At 49.8% G+C, this 19099-nt stretch overlaps 1 long non-coding RNA gene across 1 annotated transcript in view; it reads left to right on the top strand.

Annotated features, from left to right (window-relative positions):
- The first annotated feature begins 697 nt into the window (after positions 1-697).
- The window catches only part of LOC127493424 (uncharacterized), a 32210-nt gene continuing 13808 nt past the window's right edge, over positions 698-19099 (top strand). Inside the window, exon 1 of the long non-coding RNA XR_007923561.2 lies at positions 698-5054. This is a non-coding gene — a long non-coding RNA (uncharacterized lncRNA). The remainder of the gene's footprint in view (positions 5055-19099) is intronic.

Here is a 19099-nt window from a genome sequence, read left to right as displayed (position 1 = left end):
GGGATTTGGGGAAGCACCAATGCGAAGAGACAGTGGTGAATGCCAGAATCACGGGTTAGTGCCGTGTGGTCGGTAGGTTTTGAATTACACGACAATCGATGGGGTGACACAGTTGTCCAGAGACCTGAAACGAAGGAAATGCAGAAACAAGATGGGCCTTGTGTCTCCAAAGAGAAGTGGGTTAAAGAGTGAGTCAAAAGCCTAGAAAAAATATTTCTAGTTCCCAAGAGGCTGCACAGAGCAGACGTCAGATGGTGGACTCGGGGTCTAGATGGAGGACGCTCACCTGGCCTGCACTTCCGTGTCCCAAACTGTAAGATGAGAGGTCTGGACCAGATGACAGCTTATGCTTAGACTTGGGGCCAAGATCATGAATCCCCTTATATCAATCAGCTTTTCACTACTATAACAGTATGCCTGAGGCAAGTTACTTTATAAAGAGAATATATTTACTTAGCTCCATTTTGGAGGTTCAAATCCAAATGGTGTGGTCCCACTGGTTTTCCCTCATTTTTTTTTTTTTTTTTTATTGACAGGCAGAGTGGACAGAGAGAGAGAGACAGAGAGAAAGGTCTTCCTTTGCCGTTGGTTCACCCTCCAATGGCCGCTGCGGCCGGCGCACCGCGCTGATCCGAAGCCAGGAGCCAGGTGCTTCTCCTGGTCTCCCATGGGGTGCAGGGCCCAAGCACTTGGGTCATCCTCCACTGCACTCCCGGGCCATAGCAGAGAGCTGGCCTGGAAGAGGGGCAACCGGGACAGAATCTGGCGCCCTGACCGGGACTAGAACCCGGTGTGCCAGCGCCGCAAGGCAGAGGATTAGCCTAGTGAGCCGCGGCACCGGCAGGTTTTCCCTCTTAACAAGGCAACAGAATGGCAGTGGGAGAATGTGTCTAGATGCTGGGTCACATGGAAAGCCAGGAGGCAGAGAGTGAGGAGGAACCGGGTGCATCCAGCAGGCAGCAGGGAGCACACATGTCTCTGTGTGGTCTCTTGCATTCAGTCATTAACCACCCAATCCAATCTCATCACTTCTCCAAGTACCATAAGCATAAGACTTGGGGGCTAAACTGATCTGGGGGAGGCAGATATTCACACTATTTCACCCCTTCATTGGGACACTGACACCGATAGGGGAGCGATGCAAAGGAGCTCCACGCACTGGGATTGGACCCCGAGAGCTTGATGAACTTGCTGAAGGGAGAATGTTTATTCTCTTGAGAAAACAAGCCCAGTGTTTTCTATCTCCAGTTTGTGGTTGAGGTTTTGATGATAGGCAGGAGCTGAAACCTAAGAGATGGTCAGAGGAACCCGGTTGGAAAGTGATAGGTCTATGAAACAGGTTTAAGGTGGTGCCAGGGCCTCGTGGTACTGAAAAGTCTGTTCTCGGAAGCCATGGCTGCTGTGATTGGCTTGCTTCACTCTGATCATCTCCTTAAGCAGGACTGAAGGGAAAAGGCAGAGAAAGTCAGCATGTTCAGCTTCGCAGGGAATTCAGCTTGCTGCCAACGTGTCGGACACTCTGCCTGGTGCTGGTAATAGATGGTCACACGGTCCCTGTTCTTAGGACTATGTGTGTTGCATGAGTCTGGTGGTAAAACCAGGTAGAACACCAGTGATCATAGCACAGAGCAATGAGGGCCATGACAGCGTCTGCTGGGTGGCGGGGGGGGCGCGTGCAGTGGAGCACCCAACTCAGCCCCAGGCCTGAGGAGAGTCACGGAAGGCCTTGGAGGGAAGTGAGGCTCAAGCGGGCAAATCAGATAAAAGTCAAATAGGGGAATGTTAACAAAGGTCCAGCTGCAAGAAACTGCTAATGTTGCAAGACAGCCAAGGAGGAGGGTGAGGGGGTGAGCGTGAGGATGAAGCCAAGGGTATCAGTGTGAGCCAGGTGAGGAGTGATCGGGGCTGAGCAGAGGGTTTGAACTTCATGAGGCTAGTTACAGGGAAGCACTGAAGGCATTTCAGAGGTAAGAGGCACGATCGGGGCTGAGCTTTAGAAGCACCAGGCAGCCAGGCTCGGTTACTGGAGCCCAAGGCAAACTGAAAATGGGGGGGGGGGTGGTTTCCCTTGTGAAAAAGTGGAAGAAAATAGTTTTATTAAAGGTATTAAATTACAGAGCTTCTGTTTCATCCTACAGTCCCTCAATCCACCGTAGCATTTTTACTTTGCTCTTTAATGTCACCTCTCTTCTGTACTTAGGATAGTTTATTCATGGGGCTATTCTAGACCCTCACAGGAGCCTGAGGCCCCATGCCAAGGCTTGGGACACCTGTGGCATGGGCAGCTGGTCTCCCCCTCTCAGAAGCTGTTGGACTGATGGGCCATTCTCTGGCAAGGGACAGGAAAGTAGAGCCAAGAATTTTCCCTTCCTAGAGGTTCAGTGCCCAGCCTTCAGCAGGCAGGCGATTCCTGTGGGTCTGTAATGTCTGTGTTGAAATGCACTAGGTAACGGGGTTGTGGGTTGTCTTGAAACTTGCCTATACCAAGCCTCCTGCCAGAAGTACTGTGGTATTTACTGCCAACCTGAGGTGACCAAAAGCCACTACCATGACCATTCATAGGTACTGTGAGCCATTTTACCCAATCCCGACCATCCATACACCTGTGCCTGGGCCACTGCTAGGGTTGGGATTGGCACCAGGCACTGGGGGAGGTTGGCAAGGGGAGGGGAGTAGGTAGCTGAGAAGTTGTCCTGGAAGCACTGCATATGTGAACCAAGGCCTAAGTCCCCAAACATCATCTGTTGTCCCAGGTACTTTCCTCCAACAACATCAGATTAAAAATTTCATGGTGACAACCACAGAGCATTAAATCTCATGCCTAGGTCCTTCTGAGTGTGGGTCCCTGTGCTGAGTAACTGGCAGTGAGAGGACTGAGGAGGAGCCAGACTCAAGACAGGAAACCCATCAGGAAGGGATGAGATCTACCTGGTTATCAGTCATGAGAACCACAACTAAGGCAGAGGTGGTGAGAACGAAGAGGAAGCTAGAATGGGGGATATTAGGAGGTGGAGTCTGTAGGAGATGGTGTCTGTAGCAGTAAGAGGCTAACAGGGCATGGGGTGAGCAAGGCAGTGGGATAAAGAGTCATGTCCAGGTTTCTAGATTCAGCAACTACTATGTTATGAAATACTTTCACATGAATTTTGTCACTTAATCTGCAAAACAGCCTGTGGAATATATATTAGTCTTACTTCCATTTTATGCGTGGAAAATAGCTTAGAGAAGTGAGGTCATTCACCTAAGTTCATCCAGTGGGAAGATTTGGGACTCAGCCCAAGGCATTTGATTTCAGTTGCACGTTCAGTCCACCATGCTGTTTGGACCTTCTGCTGCTCTTGATGACTCTGTCTCTCTCTCTCATTCATTCATTCATTCATTACTTCACTCAGCAATGTGTCTTTACTGAGTTAGCACAATGTGCCCGACACTTGGCTAGGTGCTCTAAGTACTGCAAGCAAGGCAGACAAAGCCTCTACTTTCACATTCTAGTAGGGCCCACGTGCCAAATTTAATCAGATGTTCTTTCAGGGTTTTAGGGGCCAGTGGAAGCCATTGTTTGTTTTGCTCTTCTGTCTCTGGTCCTGGTTTCTAACGAATTGGACTTTGATTAGCTGGAGCACTCATGACTACAGGGAAAGGAATAAAGTGTCCTTTCACCCTCCCTGATCCAAAATCTGTGAGTAATTAGAAAAATCAAACCCTAGTACTCTTCATTTCCACCTGGGTTGGCAGAGATCTGTCCATTCTGTAGATAATTATGTTGTTTTGTTCTTTCATTTAAAAAGATATGCTGTGTTTCAAAGAATGTTCTAAATATCAGGCTAGGGACTGGATACTCCCGATGAAAGCTAAATTCCAAAGTATTAAATGATTGCTGAGCCAACAGAAGGGTTTCAGATGACTCAACAATAGGGTCAGGAAGGCACTTAATTGGCCGGTGACTCAGCCCCTCCCACTGCCTTGCACCATAGAAGACCATCAAGAACACATGTGTTGAATGGTGTTTGGATGAACCAGTTTTCGCCTTGGTGCACAGCCCCAAGGAACTAGAATGGCTGCCAGATGGCTCCGGGTGCTAGAATATGAGCATTACGGGTATGATGCAATTGAAGGAAGTTTGGAAACGGAAATCCTTTTAATGGCAATGCTTCATTTGCTAGGAAGTAACATTGTAATAAGACTAATTGAGATCACTGAGCTAGTAGTCAAGGAGAACTGAAGTCATTGTTCCTGCAGAACAACTCCCTGGGCCAGATGATGTCTCTCTGGCTGGCCATGTGTCCGAGCGTCTGGGGAATGTGCCACAAAAACCTGTGAGACGAGCAGGTGCACTATATGTTCTTGAGGGCCTGGGTATGGTCCTTGGCATCTGAGCTGATGGCCGGAGCAGGCAGGAAGAATGAGAAGCGAAGGTGTTAGACCTGGAAGGGGCAGGTCTGTAGTTGTCCTGGCAAGGGTGGAGACTCAAGAAGACTGATTCAAACAAAAAGGCATTCAGGGATCTGAAGACCATCCTGGACCTCAGCTCGGCCACCACCGTCATCATGTGGGCCTCGTATGGCAGCCCACCCCATCCAGGAGGCTTCCTTGTCATGTGCTCACTGTGTGTGGCGTGATGTGTCCTAATGGTGTTCCCTTCCTACCCTGTGGCACCATCATGTTCTCGCGCCGTCCCTCTCCATAGTAACAGAAGCTTCCACTGAGTTAACACCTCAACCCATTAAGCTTAAGTGCTTTTCAAAACATTTTATTATTGGCTGAGTGTTTGTGAAGCAGCTTACCTTGGCCTCTGACCGTTTCAAGAGGTTCGTGCCTGTCTCGTGTACCAGAGGAACCGCGCCACGAAGCTGCACATGCCAGCACCCGGATTTCCACCCTTCCCCTGCCTCTCTCACCAGACAGCACGGTGCCAGTCGTGGGAAGGCCACGAGCGGCTTTGCTTCCGGGCTTGATTGTCATTCCTTGGCTAATTTAAAGAGAGACACCATAGCCTTCAAACAAATTAAGAATCGTGTGCTACCTGGACGGAATCTGCCCCCCAGCGCCAGACAGTGAGCAGGGGAGTAGCGAAGAGGGGGTGGTGATGTTTTCCTGGTGCTCTGTTGAATGAGCAGCCCAGTGGGCCTGCCACCTTCCGGGTCCTGGCTGGGCCCTTCCTGACATCGAGTGCTTTCCCTTCTGTCAACAGCCAGGCACCCGGGCCGCCATTCTTGTTGCAATCATGATGTGACCCTGGGGCTGTATCTGGGGTACAGCATGCATTTGCTAACATCTTGTTAAAATGCCTCAACTAGATATGTCTGTGTGTTACAAGAGACGTGAAGCTTGAGCAAGCAAGGCCTGTCTGTGAGATGTCTTCAGAGACCCATTTCAGTTGTGTGTGTGAGGTGGGGGAGGTTAGGCAGTAAACATCCAAAGGACTCGGTATGCAGTAGGTGCTTACTGATTGCTATAGAACCATGACAGGGCAGGTGTGATTTTTCTCCCGAACATGACGTAGATTCGCAATAAAGATGAATACATGTAATAAACTAGATAGGTAACTTAGGCAAACACTAGGCCAAAGAACTTAATGATTACAAACCACAGTGAGATAAACACATGCATGAGATTTACATTCAGCCCCTTAGAGGAGAACTGTAAAACTGTGGTGGAATCTAATCTTGAGGTGGTGGAAAGTGGCGAGATGGCTAATCAGGAAGAATTTTAAAATCAATCTGTGGCTGGATGTCATGGCTTCACATCACCTTGCTGCTTCGGGCTGCAGAGGGGACAAGGCCCTGTGGTGATGCAGAGTAAGAAGCAGGAGAGAAAATGACGCTCTCCTCCTCCGTGTGCTCACCCCATTCCTGCTCTCTGTTCTGAGACGTACGCGTCCTTTTCCTGAAGCTACAGGGTATCCTGCATCCTCCCTGAGCCAGGTGCAGCTGTCCTCGTCTCTCAGCAGGGGAAACCCCGCCTCCGCCTGCTGGTGGTTGGGAAACTTGAGCGAGGCACACTTTGCTGTCTCCTCGGCATGCTGGGCTACCATCAGCGCAGCCACGGTGAGGCCCAGAGAAGGGACGGCTGATGTGAGCTGTCAGGATTCTTTGAAACCCCTCAGATTTGGAGACAAAGCAGCGAAGAAAGGGACAGCTGCCCTGGGCTTCCAGAGGGTTCTTGACCTGGAGTGCGGGAGAAGAGCCGCGTTAGTGAGAGCTGGCAAGGAGGGCAGTGTGGTCCCCGGCGATGGGAGAATCAAGACGCGGTGCGGCTGACCGCTGTGTTTCCACCTAGGGGCAGGGTTTGTGGGGGGAGCTGGGGGCAGCGCTGGCACTTCAGACCCTCTCTGAAAGCCCTCCTTCCCATCACCCCCTACCCTCCAGTGCGGCCTTGACTGTGCAAGCCTGAAATATTCCAGCAGTGTACTAACGACAGCTACATTGTCATAGCACAGCATCGTGGTTATTTTAACACTGGGTTTTAGCTGCTCATTTTTCTACAAGCACAGTGCCACACATCCCTCTCACTCTTCCATCCTTTTCGAGATGTGTCCTTGCTCACAAGTGACGATGACAACAATGGGGGTAACAGTTAACACTTACAGAATGCTAAGCACTGACCACACTTCAAGTGTTAACTCATTTAATCTTCGTAGGACACCTCCCCCCACACCGAGGTAGGGTCTACCTTTATGCCTATTTCACAGGTGGAAAGACAGAGGCACAAGTGTTAAGCAACAAATGACCACACTCTGGTAAGCAGTGGAGGCAGGATTCAAATCCATGCACTGGCTTTGTCATCTGTGCTCTTTCTTTATCACTTTGTAATAGTGACTCTCGTTTCCTCTATCTTAAAATTGCAAGCTGGGACAATTATCTAAAGTGTCCAAAAGGTACAGCATTTTCTAGTGGCTACAAAGTTCCAGGGAACAATCCACATTTTCCTCTACCTAGTATAGTCCGGGGAGTACACCACTCAATTTCCTTTTTTCTTTTTTCTTTTTTTTTTTTTTTTTAATTTTGACAGGTAGAGTTATAGACAGTGAGAGAGAGAGAGACAGAAAGGTCTTCCTTCCATTGGTTCACTCCCAAAATGGCCGCTACGCCTGGCACTGCCCCAGCCCAAAGCCAGGAGCCAGGTGCTTCTTCCTGGTCTCACATGTGGGTGCAGGGGCCCAAGCACTTGGGCCATCCTCCACTGCCCTCCTGGGCCACAGCAGAGAGCTGGACTGGAAGAGGAGCAACTGAGACTAGAACCTGGTGCCCATATGGGATACCGGTGCTGCAGATGGAGGATTAACCAAGTGAGCCACGGCACTGGCCCCCCCCCCCTTTTTTTTTTAAGATTTTATTATTTTATTTGAAGGTGGAGTTACAGACAGTGAGAGAGAGAGAGAGAGAGACAGAGAGAAAGGTCTTCTTTCTGTTGGTTCACACCCCAAATGGCTGCTATGGCTGGAACTGCGCCGATCTGGAGCCAGAAGCCAGGTGCTTCTTCCTGGTCTCCCACACAGGTGCAGGGGCCCAAGGACTTGGGCCATCCTCTACTGCTCTCCCAGGCCATAGCAGAGAGCTGGATTGGACGTGGAGCAACCGGGATTAGAACCTGCGCCCATATGGGATGCTGGCGCTGCAGATGGAGGATTAACCTATTGCGCCACAGTGCCAGCCACTCCTTTTTTTGAAGGTCAGATTTATTGAGAGAGAGGGAGAGACAGGAAGGGAGGGAGGGAGGGAGGGAGAGAGAGAGAGGGAGAGATCTTCCACTTGCTGGTTCACTCCTCAGATGGCTGCAACAGCTGGGACTGGGCCAAGCTGAAGTCAGGAGCCAGAAGTTTCTTCCAGGTTTCCCATGTGGATGGCAGGGGCCCAAGCACTGGAGCCATCTTTTGCTGCTTTTCCCAGGCCATTAGCAGGGAGCTGGATGGGAAGTGGAGCAGCCAGGACTCCAACTAGTCTCCATATGATATGTCAGGTCGCAGGTGGCATCTTTACCCCCTATGCCACAATGCTGGCCCATCATTTTCATTCTTGAATGGATGGATTATTTCAAATATTTATCAGCCACCTGCCACTTCCCAGACCACCATTCTGGGGATAAGCCCAAGAGAGAAATGGTTCTTGACTGCACAGAACTTTCAGTCCTTCTGGAAATCAATAAGGTAAACAAGTGGTGTGTGATGAGGGTTATGCTGGATGAAAGTGTACAGTAACAATAGCCCACATTTATAGAGCATTTTTCCTGCATATTTCCAGACTCTGTTCTAAGTGTTTCTTAAAGAGCCCCCCCCCCCCCCCCATTTAATCCTGGCAGCTACCCTGGAGGTGGTGGTGGTGCTAGTTTCTCTTCGTTTTATAGATGAGGGAATGGAGGTACATCAAGGTTGTGTGATTGCCGAGTGACATTGCCATTTAATGATAGAGCCCGGACCATGGGAGAACACATCTGGGAGGACCACCCTAGCTGAGAACTTGGGAATCCAGTTCCAATCAGTTGATGAGAAGTAGCCATTGGAATAACAAAAAACAGGAGCCCCTTCGTTCTGCTTTTCTGAAAGCACTTACTAGGTATCTCCTATACACAAGTTTCAAGGGAGGGAGTGGTGGTTGGTGGCAGGTGGACACAGAGATGGATAATATAGAGTGTTTGCATTTAAGGAGACACAAGCCCATTGTCAATACTCTATTAAGTATTTAAGGGTAGAAAAGATAAGAAATGCTTCTTGTTCTCACACGTGATGTACATTTAAACAGACAAGGGCGGCAGGCAAGTTGTCTTGTGCTTCCACGCGTGCACACAGCATGATGGAATGAAAAGATTGGGGCTTGTGATAGGACAAGGCTCGTTTGCTGGCCCAGATTTCAGTGGCCTCTAGCACTGGGACTTAGGCCCAGACTTGGACTTCTTGAACATTAGAATGGAGGCCTAGATTCTCATTTTACAGATCCTGAAGCTCAGTAAGTTGTCGCTAGCTAGAGAAATACTTGAAAACTGACAATTCTGACTCGTGTCCCTTCCAACACCTCAAACATATGCATCTTACTTGTAAATGCTTGCTGAATGTTCCAGTACTGAATACCATACACACTGGGGCTTTGGCAAGCTGCAGGCTTGGAGTGCAGGACTGTGAAGTCTCCCTAGAGTCAGTGACAGGAACTCCAAAGGCAGAAGGAAAGCAGCACGCGGAGAAACACGGAGATGCTCCCAGCGTGTGGGGGTATTTTGGGCAGCAGCTTGGCAGTGACATGAAAGAGAACGGTGGGACTGCCACAAACCACAGTTGTGATGAAGACGGACAAGGAGAAACACTACAGGGCCAAGCTGGTGGCGTTTGGGAGGTTTGGAAAATAGAGGAGGTAGAGCAGGAGGAACGTTTTCCTAGGTTTAAACTGTCTTCTTATTCATGCAACACGTATCTTATGTCAATGAACTGTACAAACAGGTAGGGGGATTCTGCACAGAGTTTGACTGCTTTGAGTAAATGGCTGGGAAGTGTCTGATACCACGTTCTTAAACTGGTAGAGGATAAGTCCTCCAAAGCCTCCTATGTGAAAGCAGAATTCTATTTTTGAAATAAAGATTTATTATTTTACTTATTTGAAAGGCAGAGTGGCAGAGGGAGAAGGATCTTCCATCTGCTTGTTCACCCCCCCAGAGGGCTGCGATGGCCAGGATCTGGGACAGGGTAAAGCTACAGCCTGGAACTCCATCTGGGTCTCCCATGTCGGGGGCAGGGACGCAAGCACTTGGGCTGTCCTCCGCTGCTTTTCCAGGTGCATTAGCAGAGAGCTGGATCAGAAGTGGAGCAGCCTGGACTCAAAGTGGTGGCCATATAGGATGCCAGTCTCTCAGGCAGTGGCTTAACCCACTGTACTGCAGTGCCAGCCCCTGAAGCAGAATTCTTATCATGTGCTTTAACATTCACAGGCTCTTACAGTTTTAATAATAGCCCTCTTCAAGTTTGACCCCATTTACTTGCTAGTGTCGTGGTGGGGGTGGGGGCAAGAATGCATAGAGATGGGGGAGTTTCCTATTTCCTCTTTTTTTTTTTTTATATATAGGTAGAGTGGACAGTGAGAGAGAGAGAGAGACAGAGAGAAAGGTCTTCCTTTGCCGTTGGTTCACCCTCCAATGGCCGCTGTGGCTGGCGCGCTGCGGCCGGCGCACCGCGCTGATCCGATGGCAGGAGCCAGGTACTTCTCCTGGTCGCCCATGGGGTGCAGGGCCCAAGCACTTGGGCCATCCTCCACTGCACTCCCTGGCCACAGCAGAGAGCTGGCCTGGAAGAGGGGCAACCGGGACAGAATCTGGCGCCCCGACCGGGACTAGAACCCGGTGTGCTGTCGCCACTAGGTGGAGGATTAGCCTAGTAAGCCGTGGCGCCGGCCCCTAGTTCCTCTTGAATAATGGCAAGAATCTGAGAATCATTAACAATGGAGGTGGAACAAAGAGGAAGGAATCGGAGAGAGAGAGGTGCCAAGGGCATTGCGGGCACTATGTGGTAGCTTCAGTTCCTTTGGGTGAGCTGCTCCCTCCTTGCTGCTCTCAGTCAAGTCTGTGCACGATTTCTCCTTTTGCCAAAAAACCAACCATGGCTTTTAATGCCAAACACAGTCAGGGCGCAGCGATCAGGAGGGTGCTAGAAGTCATCTGTGTTAAGAACAGGATCCTGGCCACGCTCCCGTGTGGACAGCCGTCAGGGAAGCGGGCCGCACGCACTTTGGTGTAGAGATGGATGGCCTTTGCTGGAGGTTCCCGCAGCCTGCCGGGGCACGGTGTGATCTGACAAGTACAGGAAGGTTATTTGCTGTCACCCAAGGTATACCGGGCTTGCGATCTGAAGCCTTAGCTCTGAGTTCTGTCTCTTCTCACTCCCTGGTGATGGGTAAGTTACCTTCTTCACAGCCTCGTAATGAAGGGCAAGTGAGAAAAGTTATGACAGCACTGTGTAAACTGTGAGGTTGTGCAAATATTAGTTTGTTGTTGTTACCTAGCAATGCTAAGGATGGTCCTTGTCTAGGTTCCAGTTAGGGAGCCAGGGTCTGCGTGGGCTTGGCAGGCTCACTGACTACTGAAGGGTGAAATTAGGTGAGAAAGGCTTTAACACGGGCTTCATTTTGAAGACTGAAAACAACATGATGGGTGAACCATGTATAATTTTCCTGAACAGTTGCTTGCGGTGGGAACTGGCAATCCCTTCTCACCGGGCATCAGTTATGTGTTTAATGGCTCCTCCACCCCATCCCTGCTGTGGGTGTTCCCGAAGATTCGGCACCTACAACAAGGCCTTCTCGTTGGTGGGCTCAGCCACAGCTGCTTCATCAGTCACCTCTCCCTGGGGCTCTTTCCTGGCCTCCAACTTCCCAGCCTGATGCTCCTTTCTTGCTTGGGCCCGGGAGCTGACACTTTGCTGGGTTCCTCACCTGCCCCCTTGGACTCCAGGCTTCTGACTCCCCGTGCTTCCCAGCCATACCCCACTTCCACTGTGTTCTGAGCATTGGAGCGGGAGGTGGGTGACTTGGGCTCTGCACTCCCATCTCTGAGCTGTGCCAGATGCTGGAGGATGTAACTGGAGAGCTTTTGGCCAGAAGTCTCTCACAGTCCTCAGTGATGCCCCAAGTGCATTTGCTGATGTCCTGGCCATGCCACACCCACTGAGGCTGCCACACGTGTTCCTGTCTCACCGGGCAGTCTCTCCAAAGCACCCACAGTTACGCATCAGGTTAGAGAAAGGGAGTCACTTCCTTCTGTCTGGGAGGAGCCCTCTGGGTCTCCTTCGGCTCTGCCAACTCCCAGGCACTTGGCTCTCATCTTGTGCTTTTCTCACTGCTGGCTTTTGCATTCTTCCCAAGAAGGAGTTTTCCCCATGACCACTGTGCCTAGGGGCCAGTCTTAGGCCTCCAGGTCCTCAGGAAATTCACCTTGACCTCAAGGGTAACTTGATTGCACAGTGGGCTGCACTGACCTGGCTTTGCCTCCAACTCTGGACCTTGGCGCTTATGGCCTGCGTGTCTCCATCCTAGGGCTTCAGTGAGGCCTTTGCTCCCAGCCTCAGGGGCTGGCCTGCTTCTCCTGTCGCCTGTCCTGCTGGAGCTCCGGGCAGGATGCCGCTGGAAAGCCCATCTCCTTCAGCCAGTACTCCGGAGCCCATTCCTCGCTGGTAGTTCTGAAACATAGCCCTTCTCTCACAGCTGCGTGAAAAGCAGCCAAATGCCCATTCTTAATGTGTGACAACTGAGGCTCCCATGCAAACCGCTGTTATCTCAGCAGGAGAGCAATTTGCAACCATTTAAAATCCTTTCCCTCTTCCCTTCCCCTCCTCGTATGTTATACGCACACCAGTCCATACTTATTAGTGCAGATGGTGAGAAACTCCCCATTGAAAGGGCTTAGAGCACAGAGGGAAATGGATTTTTGGCCTCACTCTGGCCTCACAAACAAGAAGTTTTGAATGATTTTAGGTTCCTGATTCTCGCCTCAAAAGAGCACAGTTTGCTTCTCTCCAAACACAAGAGGGTGTAAATTGGTAATTCATCTCAACCAAAGGCCACATGATGAGCAATTGTAGAAGTATTTTGTTCTTGTTGTGCAAAGGAGGAACCAGCCGTCTGAGTGTGGGTTCCAGCTGCTATTTGCCTTTCACCATTTGCAGCCCGAAGCACCAGCTCGGGCAGCCCTGGCTCTGGCTCTTGGGCTCTGGGCTCCTTTTTCTGCTTTTTCACTTGCGCCACAAACAGGGCTATCGCAGGGTTAGAAGTCGCCTCAGCATTTCCATGTGACTTCTCTCTCTCTCTTTTTTTCAGCTAAAAAATAAATCCGTTCTAATAAAAACATTTATACTATATTCTTTATTGTCAGCTAATCCTGCCCGAACTCATTAAATGGCAGTGTGTGGGTTATTTGCTGTCAGTGAAATTATCAAAGGCATTTTTCTGCTGGGGCACCAGGAAAACATATGCTTCAATGCCAACTAAAACAATAATGAGGAAATGTTATGATCAGGCTTGACCAGATGACCCTGCCCATTTTAGATTAGTTCTTAATTTCAGCACAAGGGTCATCCCGTGAATTCGTACAATAAGTCACTGCTCACCACTCACATGAAAAAGATGTGACTTATTAGAAAACTCACTGTACTCATTGCAGTTAATGAGATGTGGAAAGCTTTGTAATTTGATTTGCTGGTTCCATATGCTGTAAAGGGATACTGCTGGTTTCATTCCTCCGTATTTAATTTAAGCAGTATGCAATACCTTCTTCATATGGCTACTTATATAATAAAAATTAACTTAGGGTATAAAAAAATACACCATTGTGGGGTTTATGACTTGATGTGGTTCAGTTTCAAGTGTTTTGCATGGAAACATCTGTAAGTAATGTGCACGGGTCTAATTTTAAATCCCGCCAAATATTTTCCATTTAACATTTGGTCTAACTGACAAGCTTGCAGAGGTGGTTTTCAGAGCTGTGGGTAACAGATACAGACTGTATTCCCAAGGCAATAGCCCTCCTTTTGCAAGTGGAAGATAATAGTCATTCAAAACTTGATTTTCTGACCCTTTTTACATTTCATTGGGTACAAACGGGAGTTCAGAGGTAGCCACCCCTAGCCCTTGAAGAGCCAGCTGCAGTTTAATCTGTTACCCCTAAAAGTCGTCACCTTGGTTTTGACCTTTGGTTTAACATCTGTGAGCGAGGACACAGGGAGGCACTTTGGGAAGATTGGCTGTGGGTAAAGTCCCCTTCAGGGCAGGGAGGGAGAAAGGGGAACTGGGCTGAGAAGCAGGCTAAGGTCAAGGAGGTTGATCTACCTCCCCCAATCCCCCCACCCTCGACAGGCTGCCCAAAAGCCAAATTCAGGCCATTGTGCGTTAAAGAAATCCTTGTCCAACTCAGATGCCTCAAACTGTCGGTGGAGCTGGTCAGAAGCTGAGCTGTGAAATCCTCAGACAGAACCCCTCTTTTCTCAGCGAGGAAGGGTCTCAGATGAAATAGGGGTCCTCGAGTTCAATCTGAATTTCTGATAGGCCAACCGTACTTCTCGGTATAAACACGCCTCACGCCACATTTGGGACATGCTTGTAGCAGCCATGTCTCTGCATAACTGGGCGTCCTGTGTTGGAGCTGCTGCTGGCCGCGCAAGGCTCCCACCCGGGTCAGGCTTGCTCGCTACCTCCATCGCCCTTCGCAGACACGGAGGCTTGCCTTCGGGTTGTAGGACTCCGCTGGCTGACACCATGAAACAGCTGGGGCAGGCAGGCGGGTGCGCAGAGGCCGGCGGGAGCCTCCTCGCCCCCGGGCTGGGGGCGCCACGCTGCACGGTTGAGAAAGTGCTGAGTCGGCAGCACCGGGCCGGACCCGGCGGGGACCCCCGCCCACCCCAGGCGGAGAAACCGGAGAGGGGGAGGTTCCACCGCAAATGGCGCGAGGTGTGGCGCGAAAGCTCGGGGAAACTGTCGGTCTGGCTTCCCAGGGCACTGAGTTGTGAAACTTGCAGTTGCGAAATGTCCCTCGGGGGCTGAGAACCCAAGTTCGTTCTTCATTGTCCACGACAGCGAACGGTGCCCCCGCGGTCCCTTGTGTGTGGCGGGGAGGACGTCCGGGGCCCGCGGCGCGGCCCGGGTGACGGCGGCGGCCGCTGGGGGTCAGGGTAAGCCCGCCGAGTGGCGCCGCTGCCGCCGCCGCGAGGGCAGGGCGGCTCCGCAGCCGGCGCGCCCCGCCTGCCGGGTTGACGCAGGAGGCACCTCAGGTGTCCCCGGGGCCGCCGCCGCCTCCCCGCAGGCCGCGGGCTTGGGAGGCAAATCTGGGCCGCGGCGCACGCGTGGCTCGAATGTCAGGTACTAAATTGCCTTTATGAGAGCCGCGCAGGCCTGCGATGACAACAGGGTGATAACAAAAGAAGTGTGGCCTTGTGGAAGAGTGTATGTGAAAGGAAGTGATTCATTTGAATTCAGAAGGAGTCTTGAACCCAGGCGGAAGCAGCCAAGCCCCGACCTGTCTCGTAGAACTTAGCTTAAGGGAGAGAGAAAAAAAAAAAAAAAAAAAAAAAAAAAAAAAAAAAAAAAAGGAGGGGAAATCGTTTAGAAAGAAAGGAAAAAAATAAAGAAAAAAAATACACCAAAAAACAGGACTTGTGGGAAGTGAGCTTCACCTACTGAGAGATGGGGACTGGTCGGGCCTTGAGAGAGAGGCTGCAAATAGATCAGCGAGTGCCAGACGTAGGAGAGAAAACATAGTAAGTGGTTTGAGAGCTCGACGAAGACACTTCTGAAAAAGAATCGAAATCGTCCCCAGCGAAGAGCGTCCGCCTCCAGGGCGGCGCAGTCGTTGCGTGCGTCTTGCAGGCTCAGAGGAAACGCTGGGACGCCTGTTCACTCCCTGAACGCCAGGCTCGCAGCCAACTGCGCGAGGTGGTTGGTTTTTGTTTTCCAAAGACCAGTCTTTTTCCTCACAGCCTCACTTTTCTGTTCCTTTTGGTGATGATACATCCTCGAGAAAGAATCTGGACCTTCCTTGGGACCTGAATGAGAGCAAGTGGCTGCGGTGTAGGGTTTGGGAGATGGGGGCGTGGCTGCTGTGATTGGGAATGGTGTTGAAGGGGCTGATGACAAACGGACGCGCCTTGAGTGTTGGTTACCGTGTTCAGCGGCATTGTGCCAGCCCAGGTGCCAAGGCGTACAGAGTCCCAGTCCCAGGCTCACGCCCAGGAGCTTGCGGTCCCAGCGGGGAAGCCGACGTCGCCAAGGAGGAGGGACGTTGTTTCATTCTATGGGAAAACGCGTCTGTCTTGTTTTTTCTGTTCACCCAGAAGCTGAGAAAAAAACTCAGGCAGGTCAACGGGGCCTTATAAACAAGTGGTACCCTGGCAATACCAAAGTCCAGCTTCCCTGGCCCAGGCAGGCACCCGGCTTTGATGGCCGACTGCTTCCTTTTTCTAAGGGGCCCTTCTTTTCTAGTAACCCAAAGTACCCTTTGCTTTGAGCCACACCCTTCGCCTGCAGTCCTACGGGGTGCCGCCGAGATGGGGGCAGAGAACAAGCGCGTGGCTTGTACTGTCTGACTTTATAACCAGCTGTTGAATGACCCGACGAGGTTTTCATGTGAGAACGGGGAAACGGTTCTTTTTCCTTCTGGAAGGAGGAGAAGCCAGAAGTTTATTTAATCTTTTCTAGGCAACTTATTTTATTGCATTTTTAATTTCCTCTCTTGCATTAACATGACCCTTTTCACTGGCTTCCCACGCCTGGTGCTTAATTACTTATCATTAGCAATGTACACGGGGGCCTTGCTGCATATTTATAGATGTGATCATTAGTACATGGAAAGACAAAGGCTTCTTTAAGGCTGTCATTAGTTATTCTGTTTTCATGGAAATGTTCATTAGGAGAAACTACCCACCTGGTTAAATAATTATAATTAAGAATTGGTAATCTCCTCTGCATTTTTAACTTGATCTTCTGTCTGTTGGTATGAAGCTACACAAGCTGGATTTGGCCAGAGTTCTATCTTTCATTTTCACAAGAATTGTCAACAAATACAGACTCTTTGTTTTTAACCTATAGGTGCTGACTGATTTGCCGTCTGATCGATCTGATTTTTGTAACCTGGCAGTTCCTCTCCAAACCCCTGAACCAGCCGTGGAGAGTGGGGAGTCAGGGAAGGCAGTCACAGGATCTCTGGTTGCTTTAATTTTCTGGGCCTTTGTCAATGGTGCACACTGAACTTCAGGCTTCTTGCCCAAACTTTGCAAAGGGTCTCCTTTAGCTTCTCAACCACAGAGACACCAGGCTGGGTGGCCACTGCCCTGCATGTGCCAAACAAGACAAGTGGCAGCTGGCCGGTGCGAGTGTTTGTGTGTCAGCATCTGAGTCTTTCTATGTTTCTGATGAGGGCTAACCGCAGCAGTGTCACAGCCGTGGCCCTGCCAACGCTTAGGCAAATACAGTCCACAAGCAGTCTTCCAATTGCTAGCAAATGGTCATGAGGCCCATACATGGCTACGTGTCAGCTGAGCTGAAACAAATGAGGTGACAGAAACGCAATAAAGGGAGCGTGGTCAGGCTGCCGCCCACTCCCCTCTGCCCAGACTGGTGCTCGGCGAGCTGCCACCCTGGACTGATGAGAATTTGCCAGTGATCAACCACAAGTGTGGGAAACACTGGGTGGGGGCATAAATATCATCTGTAAACAATTAGGCAGCCACTGCTCATTCAGCGCCGTTTGGAGAAGCTAAGGAAGTCTGCAATCAGTTATATCTCCAATTACCGTAAAAATATATTAGCCATTCATTCATTTATTAATGATTCATCAGTTAACCACACATAATGAGCAAATAATTAGCTGTGCTGTACGGTTGCCAAAATTGAAGAAGTGTTGGCATTTTAAAGATGAAAGGTTGCATTTATGCAAAAGTCTGGTGATGATAAAGTTAATACGGAAGATAATTATAAAAGTGGCTGTCCTGTATTACAGGCCGAGGTACCACAAAACTTGCCTAATTGAACTGAAATTAATATTCTTCCAAAGTCTGCGTGTTGCCACACAACAAACGGCTGCATTTCTCTCGAAGATCTCCCTTCAGTAAGGTACACTGCACAATACAAGTTAATAAAATGCCAGACAGCTCGACTGTGTTCTTTGTTTGCTTGGTTCAGGGCCTCGTGGAAAACAATAAATTGCATTCATGTCAGCTGAGGCCCATCCCTTTGCTAATTACCGTTTGGTGCTGAAATGACTTCTGTGAAATTGGGAGCATGAGGAAACATCCAGCCGTACAAGAGAGGCTTTTCAGAGTTTTGCAGTAAATGTGAGATAGGCCTCAGGCACACAGATGTTAAAACAGTGAATTCCCCCACAGATTACACTAATGGAAACCCTGTCAGGGTAAGTCAAATCCGGGTCTGTGGTCAAAATCTAATTAAGGTTTCTGTACTTAAAAAGAATATGAATGCCTGGGGGTGGCGATGAATGTATAAGAAACTCACTTGTTTGTAAAATTGTTAGCATGAATAGTCAGTACCGGGGGGCTGGTACCTGCCATGGAACACCTGTTTTCTAAGTCGCTCTCTGCTTTGCTGAATGGATCAGGCGGCTTATTTTAGAGGTCAGCGAACTGGGCTCAGGCTGCAGTGGCCTCCCATCTCTGGGGCCTGGTGCAAGGCGTGGTCTGAGGTCACAGATGAAAATAGATCCTTGGAAGTTGCCCTGGAATCCCAAAGGATGCTTTGCTTGGCCACATGAAAACCACCCCAGGAAGATCCTGCCCCGGCTGCCTGGCACGACAGAGCCAATAGTCCTCGCCCGGGGTGTGGGACTGGCCAGGCCCCCCTACTGGGGAAACCAGGGGTTGTCTCCGTGCAACTCGCCCTGTAGCCTGTGGGGACTGCCTCCTGGCACAGCTGCAGCGTGCAGGCGCGGCCCTGCTTCTAATAGAGGAAATGAATTTATAATGCTACAGTCTCTTCATTTTCACCAAACACAAATTTCCCCTTAAATACTTAAAAACAACACCCAGAGCTGGATATACCTTAAATTTCGAATAAATGAAATCTTAATCCAGTCTGTTGCCGAGTCTGAGTTGTTATTAAAGAAATAAATTTGAAACAGCAAGTGGTTTGAGAATTTTTGAATTTAATTATTTAAATCTACTTAGGGTAACTCTCATGCGCTATTTCAGTTTCCCATGGAGAACATGAATTCTGGGAAAGGTATCCCACGCAGGGCCCTGGAAATATTAACTTTCATGTACAACTGTGGGCTCAGCCATAGACAGACTGTGCTGCCCTCCTCCCCGGAAAAGCAGAAGAGAGAAATTGAGATTCTTTTTTTTTCTGGAAAATTCAGCCAAGAGATTTAGGACATATTTTTGAAAGAATGAGGGAAGCCCAACCCTCTTCTTTGGCCTTCTCTGGTCCTCTTCAGATGCACTGTTTGCAAATAATGCATCTGAAGCTTGTTAGAGAGTGGGGGCTCATGTGGTCATGCCTTGAGCAATGAGTTAGGGAGCCCAAGGGTAAAGAGAAATTATAACCTGTGTACTTTAAATGGCCAACAACTAATTTAGGGCATGCTCTAGCCTAGTGAGTGTCTGGGGCCTGATTTTTGACACTTGTGA

This window comes from Oryctolagus cuniculus, chromosome 7 (assembly GCF_964237555.1).
Source record: "Oryctolagus cuniculus chromosome 7, mOryCun1.1, whole genome shotgun sequence".
Lineage (NCBI taxonomy): Eukaryota > Metazoa > Chordata > Mammalia > Lagomorpha > Leporidae > Oryctolagus > Oryctolagus cuniculus.
This window is presented reverse-complemented; position numbering and strand designations above follow the sequence as displayed.